Source organism: Scyliorhinus canicula, chromosome 5, assembly GCF_902713615.1.
Source record: "Scyliorhinus canicula chromosome 5, sScyCan1.1, whole genome shotgun sequence".
NCBI lineage: Eukaryota > Metazoa > Chordata > Chondrichthyes > Carcharhiniformes > Scyliorhinidae > Scyliorhinus > Scyliorhinus canicula.
The window spans coordinates 180,349,075-180,365,936 of NC_052150.1; the positions used below are offsets into that span (position 1 = coordinate 180,349,075).

The 16,862-nt window shown below is 43.9% G+C and overlaps 1 protein-coding gene across 5 annotated transcripts in view; it reads left to right on the top strand.

Moving 5' to 3' along the window:
- The window catches only part of acbd5a (acyl-CoA binding domain containing 5a), a 185,278-nt gene that overhangs the window by 124,260 nt on the left and 44,156 nt on the right, over positions 1 to 16,862 (top strand). The window lies entirely within an intron of this gene.

Consider the following 16,862-nt stretch of genomic DNA (forward strand, 5'->3'; position numbering starts at 1 on the left):
GCACATTCTCCCCGTGTCTGCATGGGTCTCACTCCCCACAACCCAAAAGATGTGCAGAGTAGCTTAATTAGAAAAAAAAGAATTGGATACTTTAAATTTATTGAAAAGAAGGAATATATTCTGTATTGTAAGATGCATGAATTATTTAGCAATTTTTTTAATATGGGGTTTGAATTGCACATTTATTATTGGGTGTATTTGAGCATTATGCATATCAGCATTTAGGAGCTGTAGATCAGTGTGCAAGTTCGGAGTATGGATACTGCTTGATCTGTGAATCGCAAACTTGTCCAATTTAGTATCTTGACTGATGTTTTGGAAGATTGGGCTACTGTGTAATGCTGAATGTGGTATAAACTGTTCATAACCATTTGATTTGTGCATTAGATTTCATCTCTTTAAAGCAGCTGTCCTAACTTCATTTTTGCCATTCCAGTTTACAGGTTTATACTTGTTCACATTAGTTATGGTGCAAACTGTAACATACTTAAAGAATCAGCTATGCATAGCTACTTTACAGCTATGACAGGTTGTCCCAGTATGCTACAGCTGTCCTGACAGCTGATCCCAGCAACCAATTACAGTTCTAAAGTGAAATTGTGAATTGCAGAATGGAGTTCTGCAGAGTATTAACAGCTGGTTGAACAGTGGTGTCTGTTTCATAATCAGTTAGTTTACCATTGAACCTTATCGCTGGAGCTTGCGACTTATAATTTTTGTCCAAGGTAACTGATTTTTCTACTTTACCTGCACCCAACATAAGTACATTATACATCCCCATGCATTTTCTTCAAATTAAATTGTGCATTACAGTAAATTCAGTGGGTTAGACGTTCCGGTCTCTCCCACTGAGGGAATCCTCGCGGGCAGGACAGAAAATTTGACAGATCATTGGAAGGGTCTGGTGACCTCGGTCTTGCATTTACAGTCTCGGGGTGGCAGAACTGGTCGATCTCACCCATTCACTTGTGCTAGAGACGTGAATACAGATCTAAAACTCAAGTATGAAAGTCAATATTTGGAAATTATGGATTAAATTTGCAGAAATTGGATAATATTTTGCATTTCAAGATCAGTTGTAATCATTTATTCCATTCAATTACACTCGTTTTAATGATGTCCTTCCATCAACAGTACTTGATCATCTTGCCAAGCTCCTCTATGATTTCAGTACTCCATAGCAGGAAACTGTATCTTGCTTACTGTTGTAGCTAAGGATTGCCTAAGTTTTTCCCCTCTTATGACATCACTTTCTTTACTAAATGCAAATGAAGCCATTGGGTGTGGTTGATGCAGGAACTATGAGTCTGTAGTGAAGTTATTTGATTTCAACAGGGGAAAACATGGGATGGCTTAGTTAAGGGAACATAGTTCTCCGACTACAGCAATAAGAAACAGCTGAAAGGGATAAATAGAACCGCAGGTAATATGATGGAGTAGCTTAGTTCTGATTTTTAAAACTAGGATGTATTAAAAATATATAAATTTCCAATTCAAATCTTCTAAAAGTTATTGAGCATGCTAAAGTACAAGTGGCAAGTGTGACTCATATTAACTTTGCTTCTAACCCAAAAGCAAATTACACAATCTTCCATATGCTACAAAGGAACGCAGTTGGAGCATTCAGCCCCTTGCAGGTGACTGCCATTGTGAGATCATGACTGCTCTTTACCAAAGTCTTTCCGTATCACCGTGTAAATTTTAATTGGTCCAGCATCCACAGCCTTTTTAGGACACAAGTTCCAGATTTCCACTACCCTTTGTTTGAATGACTGTTTACAGATTTTACTCCGAAATGCCATCTTTATAAATTATTCCTCCTTGTTCTGGAGTTTTCTGCCAGAGGAAATAGATTTTCTGTATCTACTCTGTTGTATCTATTAATCAATTTAAACTAGTTCGATAAGGTAAAATCCCCAATCTTCTGAGCTCAAGGAAATGCAAGCCAAGTTTATGCAATCTGTTCTCATTATTTAACCCTTCAAGCACTGGTATCATTCTAGTGAGCTTGTGTTATGTGCAGTTCAAGGCCCAACCCCCCCCCCCCCCCCCCCCCCAAACTAAGCTTAGTAGAGGGGTCTGACCAGACTCTCAAGTGAGGTATAATTTCCTCAATTTTGAATTTAATTCACTTTGCAAAAAAAAAGAGAGCTTTAAACTTAATTGAGGAGGAAGGGATCATGTGAAAGGAGATATAGTGAAGCAAAGGGAAAATATGATATAATAGATAATAAGATAAGATAATAGATTATCTTTATTATTGTCACAAGTAGGCTTACATTAACACTGGATTGAAGTACTGTGAAAATCCCCTAGTCGCCACACTCCGTCGCCTGTTCGGGTACACTGAGGGAGAATACAGAATGACCAAGTCACCTAACAGCACGTCTTTCGGGACTTGTGGGATGAAACCGAAGCACCAGGAGGAAACCCACGCAGACACAGAGAGAACGTGCAGACTCCGCACAGACAGTGACCCAAGCGGGAATCGAACCCGCGACACTGACACCGTAACGCAACAGTGCTAACCACTGTGCTGCCGTGCTGAGAGGAGATATAGTAAAGAAAAGGGAAAGAAAATAATATTCCAGGGCAGCAATTTAGGTACCAGAGTGTGATAGGAAGGGACAATCATTGACGAAAAAAAGAATCTTTGAAAAGGATGCATCATTGAAGACCAAGAGAGTTTGGATCGTATTAAACTGAAATAAACAAGGCACAAATCTGCAAATATTAGTGGTAGGTATAGGATTGGACAGATTTTAAGAATCAACAAAGTATGACTCGGAAGATAAGAAAGATGCAGAAAGCAGAGTATAAAAGAAAGCTAGCTAGTAATATAAAAACAGATATTGAGGGTTTTTAAAGTATTTGAATAATAAAACAGTAGCTAATGCTGGTATTATCCTCTAGCAAGTAAGTCTGAGGAATTGATAATGGAAAACAAAGAAATGGTGGAGGCGTTGATCGCTTATTTTGTGTTTGTCTTCACGGTGGGAGACTTGGATAACTTTCCAAAGATACTTTGATGGAGGGGAGGTGGGCGGCATGATGCCGCACCGTCCGGACATTGACACGGGCCGGGTTCGAACCCGGGTCCTTGGCGGCGTGAGGCAGCAGTGCTAACCACTGCGCCTCCATGCCGCCCACTTTCCCTCCATCATAAGGTCAGAAGTGAGGATGTTTACAGGTGATTGCACAATGTTCCGCACCATTTGCGACAACTCAGACACTAAAGCAGCCCATCCGATATGCAGCAAGACTTGGACAAGATTTGTGTTTTGGCTAGTAAGTGGCAAGTAACATTTGCACAAGTGCCAGACAATGATCATCTCCAACAAGAAAGAGTTCAAACATCTCACCCTAACATTCAGTTGCATTACCATCGCTGGCCAGAAACTGAACTGGATCAGTGTGATCACTAAAGCAGATCAGAGGCGTGGAATTTTGCAGAGTCCCACACCTCCCGACTCCCTAAATCACCCCCACCATCAACAAGGCATAAATCAGGATTGTGATCAAATACTCTCTACACCAGAAGCTTGACATCATCCAAGACACAACAGCCTGCTTGATTGATGCCTAATCCACCACCTTCAACATCTACTCACTTCACCATTGATGCACAGTGGCAGCAGTCTGTACCTTCTGTAAGATGTACTGCGGCACCTCAGCATGGCTTTTTCGACAGCACCTTCCAAACCTGTGATCTCTACCACTTAGAAGGACAAAGGCAGCAGATGTATGGGAACACCATCATCTAGAAGTTCCCCTCCAAGCCGTCATCCTGACTTAGAACTGTATCGATGTTCCTTCATTGTCACTCAGCCAAAATCCTGGGGTTCCCTCCCTAAAATCACTGTGGGTATCCCTAAACAACATGGACTGCAGTGGTTCAAGAAGGCAGCTCACCTCTATGAGGGCAACTAGGGATGGGCAACAGAATGCTGGCCTAGCTCATGTCCCATGAAAGAGTTTTTGGAAAAAAAGACCAGTTAGCCTAACAGTGTTGTAGGTAAAGTGCGAGAATCCATTATTAAGGAGGTTATAGCAGAATCGATTATTAAGGACGTTATAGCAGGATACGTAGAAAATCACTGTGATCATGCAGAGCCAACATATTTTATTTGAAGAAAATTGTTCTTAATTAATCTACTAGAATTTTTTGGCAAAGCACCATACTGGGTGGATAATGGGGAACTGGTAAATATGGTATATTTGGATTTCCAAAAGCAATTTGATATTGGGACACATCAAAAGTTACTACACAATACAAGATCACATGCTGTAGGAGTTAACATATTAGCACTGATAAAATATTGGGTCATTTAACAGGAAGCAGAGAGTAGGGATAAATGGGACATTTAAAATTGATGGGCTGTAGTTAGTGGAAGGGATCAGTGCTGTATCAATGACAGGATGAAGGGGCCAATGTGAGCTAAATTTGCCAATGACACTAAGGTTGGAAAGTAACCCATCAGGAGGTCAGGTCTGCAAAAGGATGGAGACAGGTTCAGTGAGTATGCAAAAATTTAGCAGATGGGAGTATAACTTCCCCACTTTGTTAAGAATAGAAAAGTAAATTTCTATTTAAATAGAGAGATTACAAAACTTTTTGAAAATAATGTATTTTTATTAACCTTTTTGTTGATTTATGTTAAACAGTACAAAAAATCCAAACAACAAACTGAAAAAACGAAAACAATAATCTAGTAAGCCAACCCACCCAGCCCAAGCCCCCATGGCTCTTCCCCGCACAGGATAAAGTCCTCTCCAGTAAGGTTGATGGCTGCGCCACCGGAAATGTCAGGAACGCGCGTCGAACAAAATTTCATACTCGAGGTACTTAAACGCATCCAAGCCCAACTTTCTCTTTCAACTCCTCCAGGCTGGCAAACCTCCTCTCCAGAAATAAATCACTCACCCTCTCCTTCCCCTTCTACCCTCCAAATGTGGCATCTAAATTTGCAGACTCGAACATGTGGTTCCTACCAACGGGGGCCAGCCTTGACATTGACCCCAACTCAAAGTGCTGACTGAGTTGCCTCCGTACTTTTAAAGTTGGGACAACCACCAGATTTGACCAATACTTTGCCAGAGCAAATGGCCAAAACGCAGTCAGAGTGGACCCTCTACAGGACCCCGACTCCATTCGCACCGAGGTAGACCCCAGGTCTCCATTCCACCCAAACACCTTCTCCACTTAGGCAGCCCAGCAATAGCACATCAAATTTGGCAGTGCAAGGACCCCCACCCCCCAAAGGTCTATCCTTCTGCTAAACCTTCCTCCAAATTCTCAATCCCACTCCTCTCTCAAAGTGTTGACCACAAAACACTCAAACTTCCCAAATTTAACTTGTAAGGAGCCAAACATCTTCAATATACTCATTATCTCCAACATAACTGGCCCCGGATCCCTCGTATAGCAGAAGGTCCTCTGCACACAAGGACACCATGTGTTCCACGCCACTCCTAACTATCCTTCTCTTCTTATTTGAGGCCCTCAGGACAATAGCCAGTGGCTCAATAGGCAACGCGAAGAGAGGGGAGACATAGGACACCCGTGCATTGAACTTTGGTGTTCGTACAAACGTTGGTAGAGGGTGCCTCGTACAACAATTGCACCCATGGCCCAAACCCAAGGCCCAACTCAAACCCTTCCAAAACTGCAAAGTGGTACTTTGACTCAACCCTATCAAATGCTTTTCCTGCACTCTGTGACACAATTATCTCAGGTTCAGGCCCAACCACTGGGGTGAGAACCACATTGAGCAGTCACATCACATTGGACAAAATTTTTCGTCCCAACTGGTCCTCCCCAACTACCTTTGGGAGACAGGGCTCCAACCTTGACACCAAGATCATTGGCTAAAAACTTCATGTCTACATTAAGCAATGAAATCAGGCGGTACAACACGAATTCTGTGGGATCCTTATCCTTTTTCAGTAGATGGATGCCTGCCCAAGCGTTTCCAGGAGAGAATCATTAAACATCCCCAGCAAGAATGGAACCAGCTGACCTGCAAAACCTCTTGTAGAATTCCACTGGCCCTGGTGCCTGCCTTGTTTGCATCTTTCCTAACGCAATTCGAACCTTCTCCAATCTCAGCAATGCCTCCCGCTCATCCCGCAGGTCCTCCCCCCACCGTGGGAATCTCCAGACCTACTTTAAAAACTCTGCCATTCGCCGCTCATCCTCTGGTGGCTTCGATCTATAAAGGTTTTCATGAAAGGCTTGAAATGCCCCATTCACCTTCTCTGGGTAGGAAACCAGCCTACCCACCGAATCCTTAACCTGGATGATCTCCCTAGCAGCCTCCTGCTGCCTTAGTTGGTGAGCCAAAAGACGGCTGGCCTTCTCTCCATACTCACTCCACACGGACAGTGACCCAGGGCCGGGATCGAACCTGGGACCTCGGCACCATGAGGCCGCAGTGCTAACCCACTGCGCCACTGTGCTACCCTTTCTCCCCATACTCATACACCACCCCCCTTAAATGCCTCAACTGGCTCACTGTCCTGTCCATAAGACAGCAGACCAAATTACATTTTCAGCTTTTTCCTGCATACCTGTAGTTCTGGAGTTGGGTCGATCGCATACCCCTGGTCCAGTTCCAGGATCTCATCCACAAACTCTAATGCTCCATCTTGGCCTGCCTGTCCATGTACACCTTGTACAGGGCAGCACGGTAGCACAAGTGGATAACACTGTGACTTCACAGCGCCAGTGTCCCAGGTTCGATTCCCCGGTGGGACACTGTGTGGAGTATGCATGTTCTCCCCGTGTCTGCGTGGGTTTCCTCCAGGTACTCCGGTTTCCTCCCACAGTCCAAAGACATGCAGGTTAGGTGGATTGGCCATGGTAAATTTCCCTTAGTGTCCAAAAAAGGTTAGAAGGGGTTACGGGGATAGCGTGGAAGTGAGGTCTTAAGTGGTCGGTGCAGACTCGATGGGCCGAATGGCCTCCTTCTGCACTGTATGTTCTATACGATATGATCTCCCTTCTAATCACCACCTTCCATGTCACAGTGTAGAGGGCGAGACCATCCCATTCTCATTAAACTACAGATTCCTTATGGCTTTCAAAACCTTCATGTCTGACAAAACCCCCATCCCATGACTGCATCTGGCCTACCTCCAACACTAAATCTACCAAATGCGGAGCATGGTCAGAGATAACCACTGCCAAATATTCTGCCTTTTTCACCCTGGGGAGAAGAGTCTTACCCATGACTAAGAAATCTATCCTTGTGTACACCTTGAACACTGGGGGAAAAAAATTAGAATCCTTACCCCCAGGGTGCATAAACCGCCACGATCCGCACCTCCTTTCTCCTCCATAAACACAGCAAGTACTGTCGACAACATCCCCGGAGGGGCAATGACTTTGGCCTAGAACGATCCAGCTTCGGGTCTAATACACAGATTAATTTCCCACACGCTGCTGCCACCTCCCCCCCCCCCCCTCCACCAAAACATCCGCCGGTGCACGGGGAAAAGAACCAAAAAACCACCTCGAGGGGAGTTACCAAATGTACGACCATTCACTTCATGGCCGCCACCCGAAGTCGTCAGCACTCTTAAATGTTATTTAACTCTGGAGTCTTATATCAAAGAACTCTTTCTCTGTCTTCTTAGCTTGGCTATCCCAGAAGTGCAAATCATTGTTAGTAGACTCAGCTCGAAATAGTTTTAAACCGTTTAACCAGCACACAGAATTGCAGCTGAATTCCGTTTGAAAAAAATGTTTCTCTGCAGCCAATTTTTTCCTGACTAACATCAAAACTGCTTCAAAACAGCACCACACATCAAATTCTACTGTACACTGTAATTAACTTCCAGTTGACCCTTTTCCTATTGTTTATCTCCCAAGCAACTTGCCAGATAATCAGTTACTGGAAGGAAATTGCTTTATGCAAGAAATCATTTTTCAAAGAAACCTAATTTTTGAAGGGACCATAACCCCAACATTAAAATGTTGGGTTTTTTCCTCCAAAACATGGGGCCATCTCACTTCGCTTATTTTTAAGTTAACTGTGTTACTGATATTTTATCCTTTCGTTCCTTTACTCTAGAAAAAGAATATAAAATACTAATTCAATAAATGTGCCATTTCATTATAATCTTTTATGGTCGAGGCTCCATCCACCTTTAATGAGTTAACATTCCTCTTCACTACCTCTTCTTCGCTCCAATGGATCCAAGTTGGTTTTTTTAATGATTCTTAATCCATTCGGTTTCCTTTTTCTTGTCACAAGTAGGCTTACATTAACACTGCAATGAAGTTACTGTGAAAATCCCCTACTTGCCACACTCTGGCGCCTGTTCGGGTACACAGAGGGAGAATTCAGAATGTCCAATTCACCTAATAGCACGTCTTTCGGGACTTGTAGAAGGAAACCAGAGCATCCGGAGGAAACCCACACAGACACTGGGAGACTGCAAACTCTGCACAGGCAGTGACCCAAGCCGGGAATCGAACCTAGGATCCTGGCGCTGTGAAGCACTGTGCTACCGTGCCGGCCAGAGGTTACCCATTAACAGCTCAGTCAATTTTCTATGGTCAGTTCACTGCTAATCTCTTTGAAACTTGTCTTTCTTGAACGCAAATTGCATTGCTTTTGATCTCTGTATTAATGCATAATCCACTACTGTCAGGGGAATTACAAACAGCTCCAACCAGTGTCTTGCATCCTTTGCTGTTTCTTACCTCTACCCATATTGTTTTCGCTGCCAGATCACCAGTACTAAAAATTTTACATTCTATTCCGGTAATTGAGTTTATTACAAAAACGTTGTCAATTTTCCTGTCCTCTCTGAAGATGCTAAAGCCTGAAAATTTCCTTTCTTTATTTTCTATGTTTGTAAAGCAGCCCTTATCATGAAATTCTCTCAATGTGTTTCCTTTTTGATATTGTAAAACCTAACACTGATGTTACCGCATCCTTCCGCATCGTTTTTGTTTCTATAAATAAGTTAACTGTCAACTTCTTTATGCATTACATCACTTTGTGGCAGAGACTTGGGTACATCTGTTTCCTGCCATCAATATGTTTAAAAAAAAACAGGGTATTTTATGATCCGTGGAAAGATGTGTTGGCAAAGAATGTTTGCAGAAGAATAATTGATGTGCACTGTTGGTTTTTAAAAATACTACCATTTTACATAGAAGGATCCAGAGTTGCATCACCACTCAATCTAATCCTGTTCTCAACTGATACATGCTTCTTTCGAATAGGTATTAGCATAGGAGCCTGTTAGGAGCTTATTTGATTTAGCTTCTATTGTAGCACTCCTAATGTTGCCGTGCCTATTATCATTTAACTCTTGGAACCGTGGACTGAACTTCAGACATTCTTGATCAGTAGAGCACAAATACTTACTTATCAGTTAGCCCTCTTATGTACGCTTTCAAAATGAGGTTTCCTAATTATACCAAGTGACTCTAGTGAAGCATTCTACAAAAAATCTATTTTTAAGTCCACAAACATTGACAAATCAAATTTTGATTCTAAATATTGCCAGAAATTTGTTTTGTAAATCTTACTGGTCCACTTGAGACCTTTTGTTTGCGCAACTGTACCTGTTCAGAATAGGAATCGTGCCACAAGGCTCCAATTGCAAACATCAGAAATTTGTCTTCGCCAGTGGCAGATGGTTGGCTGTTATTTCACACCTTGTGGTTTGGGCTTTTGACCTAATTACTTTATAAATATCAAATCATATGCAGACTTGTCATTACAGCTGAATGAATTTATTGTGTAATATTAATCTGCATGAGTATTGATTGAAAAAGCTGCATAATTCAATACAGTTCAATTGTGTTTAATCTCTTTAGAACGCCTTTTAAATTGAAAGTCAAATTCAGTGCTCCAAAACCAATGAATGGACTGCATAGCTCAGAAAATATTTTCCTTGATAATTTACTCCAGTATTTTCACCGCATTCTATTGATCTGACGTTTGACGGTTAATTGCTTTTTATTCTTTTTTTCCCTGTTAGTCCTTCAAAACACTAATGATGCCTTTCACCTGAAATAACTGCGTCATCCACATGAAAAACTACTGTATAGCAGTGTGCACCCTAGGTAAACCTGAGTTGAATAAAGAATAATCAGAAAGGCAGGAAGCAGTTAAGGAAATTATGTTAGGCTGGTGCTTTCTATGTAAAGTGGTCTCTGGATCTGTGCTTTTTCGGATTTTATGCTCCAGATTGATCTGATTAGTCAGATTCGCAGCTGATTCACAACTTCAGTGGGGTCAGATGAATTGGTCAGAGATTTGCAAAAGGACTTTGATAATATTTGCAATGGGTAGAACTATGGCAGATAAAACCCAGTATATAAGTACAAGGTGTTGTACATTAGAATGCAAATAAATGGAGGATCTAATGAGTAAATGAAGTTGAACCAGAAGGGAAAAGGCTGGAAGAGATTTGAGAGTGATCGGCTTGACACTGGACATATCCAATTATTGCACAGCTGCAAGTAATGAAGGTTGAGCTATTTTGCCAAATCGGTCAGGTATTGCTGAAGTAGTATAATAATCTGGCCCAGCCAAACCCTGAATAGTGTTCAGTTATGGTCACTTTGATAGGGAGACATCCAAGCTCGCAAAACAGGATGAAGAAGAGCCAACAGCCTGAATTAAAGTATAGCATTTGAGCGATGAGAAAAGGCTGGAAAATCTTGAACTCCTGAGCCATGAGAAGAATTTTATAGAGATATGCAAGGCTAGAAATGTAAATAAAAGGGTTAATTCTTGGCAAATGTTAAGTTAATCTACAATGTTAGAACCAAGTGAAAAACCAATGTCAGGAAATCTTTCTTTTTGAAAAGAGTGACTAATATCTGTAAAACCCTTTTATGGAAGAGTAGCAGAGGAAGAATTATGGAGTCTTTCAAGAGGCAGTTAGATATTGTGATTGAGATACCATGTGGCAGGATAAGCTGGGCAATAATAATAATAATCGCTTATTGTCACAAGTAGGCTTCAATGAAGTTATTGTGAAAAGCCCCTAGTCACCACAATCCGGCACCTGTTCGGGGAGGCCAGCACGGGAATTGAACCCGCGCTGCTGGCCTTGTTCTGCATTACAAGTCAGCTGTTTAGCCCACTGTGCTAAACCAGCCCAATAGGTGGTCTTCATCTTGTGTATTTTTTACAAGATGTCGTTCTGGATGTGGTTCAATTTTTACATCCACTACTTAAGATGGGTTTTTAAAAATGTTTCATTCATTTTTACAGGATGAGGGTTTCGGTGGCTAGGCCAGCATTTGTTGCCCATCCCTAATTGCCCTTGAGAAGATGATGGTGAGCTGCCTACTTGAACTGTTGCAGTCCATGTGGTGTAGGTACATCCACTGCTATTAGGGAGGAAGTTCCAGGATTTTGACCCAGTGACGGTGAAGGGGCAGTGATATATTTCCAAGTCAGGATGGTGAGTGACTTGGAGGGGAACTTACAGGTGGTGGTGTTTCCAGATATCTGCTGTCCTTGTCCTTCTAGATGGTAGTGGTTGTGGGTTTGGAAGGTGCTGCCTAAAGAGCCTTGGTGAGTTCCTGCAATGCATCTTGAAGATGGTGCACACTGCTGCTACTGTGCGTTGGTGGTGATGGTGGAGGGAGTGAATGTTTGTGGAAGGGGTGCCAACCAATCAGGTTGTTTTGTCCTGGATGGTGTTGAGCTTCTTGGATTGGATTGGATTGGATTGGATTTGTTTATTGTCACGTGTACCGAGGTACAGTGAAAAGTGTTTTTCTGCAAGCAGCTCAACAGATCATTCAGTACATGGAAGAAAAGGGAATTAAACAAAATTCAAGAAAATACAAGAAAATACATGAGAATATAAAAGAGAGAGGTTAGTAATAATGTTAGCTTTAGAATTAATTTTTAAAAGGTTAGAATGAGTATAAGTTAAGTTAAAAGTGGATCTGTTGGGGAGAGCTTGCAGAGAGTCGCCTCGCTCCGGCGCCATCTTGCTGGACCTTCTTGACTGTTGTTGGAGTTGCACTCATCCAGGCAAGTGTAAAGTATTCCATCACACTCCTGGCTTGCACTTTGTAGGTGGTGGACAGGCTTTGGGGAGCCAGGAGGTGAGTTACTTGCTGCAGGATTCCTAGTCTCTGACCTGCTCTTATCGTCGCAGTATTTATATGGCTAGCACAGTTCAGTTTCTGGTCAATGGGTTGTTGATAGTGGAAGAGTCAGTGATGGTAATGCCATTGAATGTCATGGGGTGATTTTTGATTCTCTCTTATTGGAAATCTTCATTACCTGCACTTCCTGTGACTCTATTGTTACTTGCCACTTGTCAGCCCAGGCCTGGATATTGAGTGGAAGTACTGTTTTCACTCCTTTTAGGCTGTTTGTAAACAAAATATCTGAAATAAAAAATCGACGTTATTTCAACAAACCTTGGTACACAGATAAGGGGCTGGATTATCCGCAGTCGGAATGCTCTGTTTTGCTGGCAGCCCAGGGGCTTCCCGCGGCGTGGGGCAGCCCCACAATGGGAAACCCCATTGACCGGCCAGCATAATGTAGCACCCTGTCGGCGTGGTGAAACGGAAATGTGGCGCAGCGGGATGGAGAATCCAGCCCATGGTCTAGCTCAAGGGATGAGTTGATCAGTTTTTTTAGAGTGGATCCTGATCCTGGAATTAGTTTTTAAAGAATCTGTTCACCCTGTCTGTTAGAACAAATTGACTTTTTTTTTAGGATGTTGTAGGTTGTTTTACTTCAAATATTGTTGATTGTTCTGGAATTTAAAAAAATGTTTTTATTCAAACAGGATTTTCATTATAACAAACCGAACAACAATACAGCAACTGTGAACGCCATATTATTCCCAAAGACCACCCACTCAGTCCACACCTTCCCAATAAAGAAAATAAAACCGTAGCCAAACTAAAAAGACAACACCCCCAACAGCTGATGGTAATCAGTTCCCTAAAGAAGGAGATTAAGGGCTGCCATCTCGAGCAGAACCCTTCACCAAACTCCTCATGGTGTATTTGATCTTCTCGAGGTGTAAATATTACCCCCCCCCCCCCCCCCCCCCCCCCCAAAAGCTCACGCTCCCACTTCCTCTTTACTTCCTCCAATGTTGCCTGCTCTGTCACCAACATCTGCCCATAGAATTACAAAATCTTACCTTCCCCTAGCCTGGCCAAGACAGGGCCCTATCCATAAGCAAAGATGGCGGTACCAGAGGAAATGAAAGAAGCTCCTTGTGTTAAAAAAAAAATTGCTCCTCTCGGGAGCTGGAACTTCTCTCACAATTTGTCTCGACAGATGAACCTACCATGCAGAAACATGTCTCTAAACCTCTCCAACCCCTCCCTCTCCCATGCCCTAAATGAATCGAAGACCGATGGCACAAACCATAAATCAGAGCCAACAGTGAAATGGAGTCCAGTTAAAATGCTGCCTAAACTAATACCAAATCCTCAAAGTGGCTATTGTCACCGGGCTCGAAGAGAATCTAGCAGGGGAAAACGGGAGTGGTGCTGCAACCAGAGCCCTCGGACTCGACCTATGCACGAAACCTCCTCTATCCAATCCCATATAGAGTCCAGGTCTCATTATCAATATTTGCCTCCCAGTAACAGCATAACAGATTAGGTAATGCCAAACCCCTTAACTGCCTATCCTTTTGCAAAAATGTCTTATGAACTCGAGGACTCTTACCAGCCCAGACAAAAGTAGATATAAATTTGTTAACCCTGCGAAAGAAAGACTTGGGAAGGAAGACTGGGAGACACTGGAATAAAAACAAAATCCTCAGGAGAATATTCACCTTCTGTACCCTTCCTGCCAAGGTCAGAGGGAGAGCATCCCACCTTTTCCCTTCGGCCTTCACCCCATCCACCAGTTTATTCAGTGTGCCCGGTCATGGGCCACCTGCATACCCAGATACCGGAAACTAGTTTTGGCCGGACGAAATGGGAGCCCCCCCCAGATCAGCTCCCCTCCCGGGTGGTTCACTGGGAAGAATTCACTCTTGCCCAGATCTCCCCCACATTGGAGAGAGTGTCCGTGATATATAGCAACAGATCGTCTACATATAAGAACATTGTATGTTCTCTTCCCCCCCCCCCATGCTCTAGATTGTTCTGTAATTTTGTGGATTTTCTGAGTTGCTGTGGCAAAATGTGTCACAGCTGTCAAAATGTGAGAAGAGACGGGGCGGCACGTGGCGCAGTGGTTATCACCTGGGACTGCGGCGCTGAGGACCATGGTTCGAATCCCAGCCCTGGGTCACTGTCCGTGTGGAGTTTGCACATTCTCCCCATGACTGCGCGAGTTTCACCCCCACAACCCAAAGATGTACAGGTTTGGCCGTGCTAAATTGCCCCTTAATTGGAGAAAAAATAATTGGGTACTCTAAGTATATATATTTTTTAAATGTGCGCAGAGTTTTCAGAGCAGGTTGTTGAATGTGGATTGGCCTGAAGCCCCTTCGAAGCTCTTAATAAAAAATACTTTTTCATCTGTGTAGTTACAGAACATCAGCCAGGCAGGGAAAAGCCTCAGGGTTGTATAATTTTAATAAAAGTGAGGTAACACAGTGTGGCAGAAGTCAGCGCTCTTCAATGCCCTTTTCACTTGTTTGAGGTGTTTCTGAATAAAGATTTCAGTAAGTGCACCAGTTCCTAAATTTACTGAAAAAACTGTGACACAGATGGAAAATTATTTCATGATAATGCCATTATAATGTAGCAATTGCTCCCTCTCGAGGAAATTAAAGTTATTTCTCCAAAGTCTTAAAAGGGCTTTATTGAAACATCATGAACTTAGATAGTTATTAATATTGATTCTAATATTTCAAACACAGCTTAAAAGCTCTTCACTTTAACGAAGTGACAATTAATTGAACAAAACAATAAAAACTGCAAAAGAAGGCAAAATAAGAATATAAGATGATGCCGGGTTAGGCCACACGACCTACTCAAGTCTGATCTCCCATTCAGTAGGATGGTTTATCTTCTGATCTCACTTCCACTTCTCCATCCAATTCAATGCCCCATGATTTCCCCTATAATCATTGAAATTTTACTGGTAATGTTCAAAAGCATTTATAAGTAAATAAAGATTTGCAGGTGTGGGTTAGAATCATAGGACATGATTCTCCAGCTTCGTTATGTTCTCGTTCAAGCGTAACGAGGCAGGTGAATATGAGGAGAGGCCAAGAACAAGATCCGCGCCAAGTGCCAAACAGTTTGCGATGTAACCGGCCTGCTGCCGTGGGTGAAATCGGGATCTCACCGTCACGTGATGAGAAACCACTTAAGCCCCATTCCCATGCAATTAACGAGAGCCACCCCATATCCAATGGCCTCCTGTCATTCAGTAAGTGGTCACCTCATCCCAGGCAGCACTGGCTGCCTTGTGGCTGACTCTCCGGGACCCTCGGAGGAACAGGACATCTCCAAGGTGTCTAGCAGCCTCCCCAGATCAGAGTCCTGGAATCATGGGGCTGGTCTCCTCAGCGCGATTGTTGCAAGCTGGCTGGGGTTGGCTGAGCAAGTGCAGCTTAAGTGCTGCTCTACCTTGCCTTGTTAGCGGGGGGGGACTGGCGAGCACGGTCCCGGCGAATCAGCTGTTGAACCTTCATTTGCGCCGAAAACCCCGTGAGGGCTTGTTTGTTTTTAATTGTACCCAATTCATTTTTTCCAATTAAGGGGCAATTTAGTGTGGCCAATGCACCTACCCTGCACAACTTTTGGGTTGTGGGGGCGAAACCCACGCAAACACGGGGAGAATGTGTGCAAACTCCACATGGACAGTGACCCAGAGCCGGGATCGAGCCTGGGACCTCGGCGCCATGAGGCAGCAGTGCTAACCACTGCGCCACCGTGCTGCCCTCGTGAGGCCTTGCTAAGTGGACCAATTAACGTTGAATTGCGTTGTCGGCCCCGCTGGGCTGAGCGCCGGGAAGCTCGCGACAATTCCTGCTCGTTACCACACTTAGAAAGTTTTACGGAGAATTGAGCCTAGAATCCCTACACTGCAGAATGAGGCCATTCAGCTCATTGGGTCTGCATCAACTCTCCGAAAGAGCATTCTACATAGCTCCACTCCCCCATCCCCCGCCCTGTCTTCGTAACCTAACGTGCACATCCTTGGCCATTAAGGGGAAATTTAGCATGGCCAATCTACCTAACCTACACATTTGGATTGGGCAGGGGGAAAGCTGGAGCACGTGGAGGAAACCCACGCAGACATGGGGAGGACGTACAAACTCTACACAGTCACCCAAGGCTGGAATCGAACCTGAGTCCCTGGTGCTGTGACGCTGCAGTGATAACCACTGTGATGGTTATAGAACATAGAACAGTACAGCACAGAACAGGCCCTTCGGCTCTCGATGTTGTGCCGAGCAATGATCACCCTACTCAAACCCACGTATCCACCCTATACCCGTAACCCAACCCCCCCCCCCCCCCCCCCCCCCCCGTAACCTTACTTTTTAGGACACTGCGGGCAATTTAGCATGGCCAATCCACCTAACCCGCACATCTTTGGACTGTGTGAGGAAACTGGAGCACCCGGAGGAAACCCACGCACACACGGGGAGGACGTGCAGACTCTGCACAGACGGTGACCCAGCCGGGAATCGAACCTGGGACCCTGGAGCTGTGAAGCATTTATGCTAACCACCATGCTGCCCTCCGGGGGGGGGGGGGGGGGGGGGGGGGGCTGGAGCACGTGGAGGAAACCCACGCAGACATGGGGAGAATGTACAAACTCTACACAGTCATCCAAGGCTGGAATCGAACCCGAGTCCCTGGCGCTGTGACGCTGCAGTGATAACCACTGTGATGTCTTTGTATGTGTAATGAGAAAATACAGGAGAAA